Genomic DNA, 7,290 nt, shown 5'->3' with positions numbered 1-7,290 from the left:
GCAATCCACCCGGGAGTACGAAGATGTACAATGATTTGAAACGTCGATTTTGGTGGCATGGTATGAAGCGAGACATCTCCGACTTTGTTTCAAGATGTTTAATATGTCAACAAGTGAAAGCGGAACATCGGTGCCTTCAGATTACTTCACCAATCACGATACCCGAGTGGAAATGGGATCGAGTCACAATGGACTTTGTATCCGGACCGCCATTGTCGCAAGTAAGAAGGATGCGGTTTGGGTCGTGGTAGATCGATTGACTAAGTCGGCCCACTTTGTCCCCGTCGACGTCGGATTTTTCAATGGACAAATTAGCGGAATTGTACGCTTCTCAGACAGAAATTACACGGGTGCCTATTTCTATCGTGTCGGATAGAGATCCGAGATTTACCTCGCGGTTTTGGAAAAAGTTGCAAGAAGCTTTGGGTACCAAGTTGCATTTCAAGACCGCTTTTCACCCCCAAACCGATGGTCAATCCGGCGGTAATTCGAGATACTTGAGGATATGTTAAGATGTTGCGTCCTCGAGTTTAGTGGTTCATGGGAATGGTATTTGCCGTTGATTGAATTCGCACAACAACAACTTTCAATCGAGTATTAAGATGGCACCTACGAGGCTTTGTACGGCGTAAATGCCGTACACCATTGTTTTGGACCGAGCTTGGTGAAAGCAAGATTTTCGGTGGATTTGATTAGGGATGCTTTGAGCAGAAAGTGAAAGTAATCCGTGAAAGTTTGAAGATAGCCTTCGATCGTCGAAGTCGACGCGGATATGAAGCGTAAGGATATCGAGTATCGTGGGTGATAAAGTGTTTCTCAAGGTATCGCTTGGAAAAAGATACTCGTGTTCTACCGTAAGGGCAAGTTGAGCCCGAGGTTCATTGGGCCATATGAGATATCGAGCGAGTCGGTCCAAAGGCATATCGCTTGATTTTGCCCCCGAACTCAAAAGGTTCACGATGTCTTCCACGCTTCGATGCTTCGACGTTATAGATCCGATCCATCGCACGTGATTAGTCCATCAGAAATTGAAATTCAAGCTAATATGAGTTATGAGGAAGAACCAATTCGTATCCTATCACGAGAAGTGAAAGAGTTGCGAAACAAGCGGGTTCCGCTAGTGAAAGTGTTATGGCTCAAGCACGGGATAGAAGAAGCTACTTGGGAGACCGAGAACTCTATGAGAGAGCGATATCCGAACCTATTTACCAGTAAGCTTTTCGGGACGAAAATCTCTTGAGTGGGGAGAGTTGTGACACCCCGAATGTGACCCTAGTCGGAGAGTGGTTTCGGGACCACGAAACCGAGTCACAAGAATAATTAAGTGTTATATTCCGTGCTTATTGTATGTGGAATTGGTATGCGTAAATATTTCGTGTCTCGATTTTTATTAATTAGGTGCTAATTTATAAGAAAGGACTTAGTAGTGAACTTTGAAAGTACGATAGGGAAATATGTGATGACTAATTAAAGCATGCATGCAAAATAATGGACTTGCATGTCAAATTCCCTTTTTTTTACAAGTGATGGCCGGCCATGACAAAGAGATATGGGCTAAACATGTCATGAAACATGTTTTGTTGGGCATTAGGGAGAAATCATAAACAAATAAGCATGGGTAAGAAAAGAATGAAAAAAAATGTGTGTGAGAGAGTAGCATTCCCCATTGCCGTGCAACCAAGAAGAGAAAACAAAAAATTTGTTCATCCTTTCTCATCTTTTGGCGAAAATCATAAGGAGGAAGAAAGGGATTTTTGCTCCATTTTTGGTTTAGAAGAGAACTAGAAGGAGATTTGGCCATACTTGTACCAAGATTAAGGTATGTATGAGGTTGTGTTTGGAGTTTCATGCATGACTTGGTCACTAACTTGATGTGCATGTTAGCCATGGCTCAAATCTTTGTTATGCCATGGAAATGGTATTTGGGCAAAGTTGTTATGGTGATAAAGCCATTGCATGCTAAGTGTGAAGCTTGATGATGATGCATGCAATGATGGATTTTCTACTCATGAGTAAGATTTTGAGTTTTCTTTGTTTTATCATGATTAAAGTTGAAAAGGAGCATGATTGTCATATTTGGCCATGATGCATTCTTGAGCATGATTCATGCTTCTTGCATGTTAGTTAAAATTTGTGTTTTGGATGGCTATGGACACCTTGAAAATTCGCCATGCTCATATATGCATATATATGATTGCACATTATGTTTGGTTATGAGCTAAGTGATGAATATATTGATTTAGAGAAGAAAATGTGGAAGAATGCTTGTGAAATTGCAAGCACAATTGCCTAGCACACATATAAGTGCTTGATGCTATATTATAAGTTTTGGGCCACAATGTGCAAAGCATCAATTAGTAGATTGCATGCTGTTTTTGTGAGGTATTATGCAAAATTGACCTCAACATGTACATGAATATTCGGCCTTGGGTAGCCTATTGAAGGCCTTAGCATTTCCTTGATGCTCAAATAAATTGTATTGAATTGCTTGATGTAGTATAAAATGTGCATGACCATTGTGTATTCAAGCTAAAGAGTGGCCATATGACCATTTAAAATCCTTGTCATATTCGCCATAAGCAAGCACAATGAGGTTTTAATAAATTGAATTTGTTTGAATTAGCTCAAGAGCTAAGAGGGCCACAATTGGACAAGGGAAGGAAAAGGTGATCGAATAGCCGAAAAAGCCGCTCGACAACATCCGAGGTAAGTCCTCAAGAAGTGACCTTACTTGAATTATGTGAGATGAAGTATGGATGTGTATGATTATTGATTATGTGTGTATGAGTATTTGAATTCCACCCGGCTAAGTCCCAAGGCGAATATGCTAATGATTATAATTGTGTTTGAGCCTTAGTAACTAAAATGAAATATGTATGTCCAATGATTATTGATGTATGTGTGCATGAGAAATTGAATGATATCCGGCTAAACCCAAGACAATTATGCTGAAATTATATCCGGTTAAGACCAAGGCAATTGTGCTAGTGGCTATATCCTGCTAAGGCCCAAGGCATTCGTATGAAGTTATTCTATCCGGCTAAGACCAAGGCATTTGTGCACGTGATTATATCCGGTTATATTCAAGAAATCTTGGGCTGGAGGTGAGTGTTGGTTGCTGAAATGAATTTAATTAGTACACTCGGAAAGCCCAAAGGATAAGGTACGTTATATGTGCATTGTAAAGTCGACGTGTTTGAGCAATATTCGCTCAATCGACTAATGAATTTCAGTTATTGAATTGATTGATGCTTTGCGAACTTATATAATGATGAAGTATGAAGTAAGAATGTGTATTAATGAAATGATGCATTTGGCTATGTGAATGTATTGCTGTAAATTATAGTTCATTATATTCCTTGAGACTTACTAAGCATAAAAATGCTTACCCGTTGCTTTGGCTCTTAGTTTTCTAGATTTCGCCGAGGCAATCGGATTTGGGATCGTTGAAGTCAAGTCATCCACACTATCAAGCCTCCATTTTGGTATAAATTTTGGTTGAACTTGAGATGGCATGTATAGGACTACCCCTTGTTTGTTAAATATGTTGTAATGTAAGTATGTACTACCGTGCAAAAAATGGCTCGAAAAGGGAAGCATGAACTTAGACTAATTGTGGGTTGTATGTATATATTTTGTGTCATGATGTGGCTATGGCTTGGAAATGGGAATGTTGGTCATATGATCAGCCATTGGCATGGTTAAAATGATCATATATGAACCTATGTATGGTAAGGCTAGTTGAATCATGGAGGCCACCAAATAGGTAAGTCCTATCTTAAAATGGATGCTGCCAGCTGCAGTGGCATGAATGTGAAAAATCACCAAAATTCATAGGAATGGAATTAGATAGTGAATAAGCTATGTAAATGAACCTTGATGAGTCTATTTTCATATGGAAGAAACGAAACGGTCATAGGAGTTACAGGTTAAGAGATATTAAAGTTATTGTGAGACAGGGCCAGAATGGTTTCTGGGTTCCCTGTCGCAACTTTAAAATTCACTATAAATTATCCAAAAGAATTAGGAGATATACCTTATATGTACAGATTCCATTTTGAGTCTAGTTTCATTAGAAACAAACGACACCAGCATTAAAGCCCTGTGCAGAGAGATATTCAAGTTATACCGCGCGAAGGTCAGAGCAGTCGATCCCTGTAACAGGGGTAACTTTAACTAATAAACTGTACCAATTGGCCCGACCAAAATCCTAGAAATAAATCCATGGATGGATATATGAGTCTAAATTCAGGAAAATTTACGAAACCAGTTTCCGAGTTTTGAAACTCGAGATATGATTTTAAGGCGACAGTGACGCAGTTTTCCAGCCTGACTGGAAATGTCAAATTGGTGGGCAAAAACATGTGAACTTGGTTTGTTAACCCTCGGGTCCGACACCGGCGATGGTCTCGGGTTTGGGGTGTTACACTATCAAACTTCTACTTTGGTATTTTTGAGTTTATGTTTTAATTATATGGCATGTATAGGAATTATGGTCATTATGGTTTATGATTTGGTAATGAATTTAGCATTTGAATTGGCTTGTAAATGTTAAGTGTTTGGCCTTGTGTATAGCCATGAGAGTTGGCATTTTTTGGCATATTTAATAATGTATATATTTGTGTAAATGAATTTTGTTGTGTGGTTGATATTTACCATTTTATATGCTTGTTTTGAATTGGCATTATGGATGTCAAATGGTTGAATTAGAAGTTGATATGCTTATGAATTTATGGCAAGATAATGTATGTATGAAGTAAGCATTTAGGTGAATTATGAATGTGAATTTGGTATGAAATCATATTACTTATTTTGACACATGTGTGTCTTATGGTTGATGGTATGGAATTAGTAGTGAATTAGACTTGGTATGATTGGATTGAATGCATATTTATGCCTTGTGTTGTGCCATTTGGTTTGGTGTAGGTGTGTGCTATATGGGTGAGCAAAATTGCTTGGTAACTAACCTATTTTTTTCCACACGGGCAAAGACACGGGCATGTGTCTCAACCGTGTGTGACACACGGTCAGGTAACACGGCCATGTGTCCCCTGGTTTTTAATTAGAAATCAAGTCAGTATGCTCCACATGGTCTAGCACACGGGCATGTGACTTAGCCGTATGGCATAAGTCAGTATACCCTATAGGTTTGGCACGGCTGGGCACACAGGCGTGTGAGGCCATTTTGAAGGGCACACGAGCTGGTCACACGAGCGTGTGATTGGCCGTGTGACCCAAGTCAGAGAGTTACACGGGATCGGACAGGGGCTGGGACACGGCCATGTGATCCCATTTTGAATGTCCATACGGCCTGTGACACGGGCGTGTTTTTAGCCATGTGAGACACACGGCTGGGCCACACGGGCGTGTGTCCCTTATATTTTGCAAAATTTTCTAAGTGTTCCAAAAATTTTCCTGAGTTATCAGTTTAGTCCCGACCCACTCCTAAAGCATATTTTGAGCCTCGTAGGCTTGTATTAGGGACAATGTGAATGATGTTGAATGATAATTACATGAAATTTGAAAATGTATGTGAAATGTAAGGTTATTTCTGAAATAAGTTTGGTAATGCTCCGTAACCCTATTCTGGTGTTAAATACGGGTGAGGGGTGTTACAACCCCACTAGTAATTTTGTGGAAAAAAAATTTATTCGAAGTAAGCCCACACTCGGCAGATGTGAGCTTAAGGATAACATAGAAGACTACTCAATCAAAGTGTTCATCCTAGAAGAATCAAAATGTTCAATTTTAATTAAGTGTTTATTACCTTAGATAACACAACCAAGTCCTTATTTTGAAAATTTTTTAAACCTCTTATTTTCCCTAAAACATATTTACCGTTGCATTTCCAAAACCCGATTTTCTAGCAATCGATTCCGTATTTGCTTCTATTGTTAGTTCTACATCCTCTTAGGCAACCTCTAAAGGCAATTACTATATTTGCCAATACATTGAAGTAGTTTCTCCTTCCTTTTATACATACCTGCATTAAGACGTTTCCATTAGCTCCCTTCACCGATGCACTTTGGTGGATTCTCTTATTATCCCGCACACCCTCCTTCTCATATGCCCATGATCATTCTATCATACTTTTCGCCATGCAAGTTTTATAGTAACTTCTCTTTTTATACCCTGGTTGGGTTCCTGGTTCACTTCCCAAGCAGACTTCATTTGTTGCCATAGCTTAGTTATGGTCTTACATAGTATAATCCCATGTTTATTGTCCTGGCAGACTTCTGATTCTAAGGAATCACTAAACCTCTTCCAATGTGTCGCTTTGAAGGACCTATAAACCATTTACATGGTGTCTTCCCGAAGGATCATTCGATAACCATTGTTGCAATATCAATCCATAAAGTCGACAGACTGTCGTCATTGTGTCACTCTAGTGAGCCAGTAGATATCATTCTATGATGCCCCCAAACTCCCTTGAATCCCCAATTCAACCCGCCCATTCCACCATTATACTAAATATTCTTACTGTAATTTACCCCGTTAAGGTACATTCCTTTGTACTCCACGTATAATATAAATATGCATTTCACACAAAAGCAAGGTACTTAATACAAAACACACAATACACCAATTATTCAAATATCATGTGATAACCACTTAACATTCAACATTCATACTTACAAACATTCACATACTTATACAAAGTTATGCATCCACAGCATACATATTCATCATTTTCACACCCAACAGCATATTCAGACAACTCAGAACAATCATAGCACAAATCATTCAACAACATAGTTTCATCAACCACCCAAAGGTAAAGTACAGAACTCACCTGAATTCTTTTACCCTCGTCAGCTTAGCTTTTCTAAACTTTAGAGCCTCCTTCATCCTGATAGCTAAGCATGACAACCATTTATTGGTTAAACCAAAGGTATTCAACTTTAAAATCCAGAACCCATTATTTAGAAACTTATTAATAATCGTTACTCCCATTCTTCCCCTAATGCACGAGTAAAAAAGTTCAGAAAGCTTACCAGTTCCTCCATTTCTCTTCTTTCTGACTTTAAATCTTACAACTTTAGCTACATGCAGAGCTTTCCCAAGTTTTCCTCTTCTTCAGAACAACCAAAGAAAACGATAAAAATAAGAGGAAATTGTAAACAAAATTAAGAGGAATTCCTTTGTAACAACCTGATTTTTAGTGGTACTGGGAACGGTAGTTTCAGAACTTTATTTCCCAAAGATTGAGTCAGTAAATATTATTTACAAGGTTATTACAATATTATATTGTATTCTAATTTAATAATTTTAGTTATGTGAAAAGTTAGT

The sequence above is a fragment of the Gossypium arboreum genome, chromosome 6 (assembly GCF_025698485.1).
Source record: "Gossypium arboreum isolate Shixiya-1 chromosome 6, ASM2569848v2, whole genome shotgun sequence".
NCBI lineage: Eukaryota > Viridiplantae > Streptophyta > Magnoliopsida > Malvales > Malvaceae > Gossypium > Gossypium arboreum.
This window is presented reverse-complemented; position numbering follows the sequence as displayed.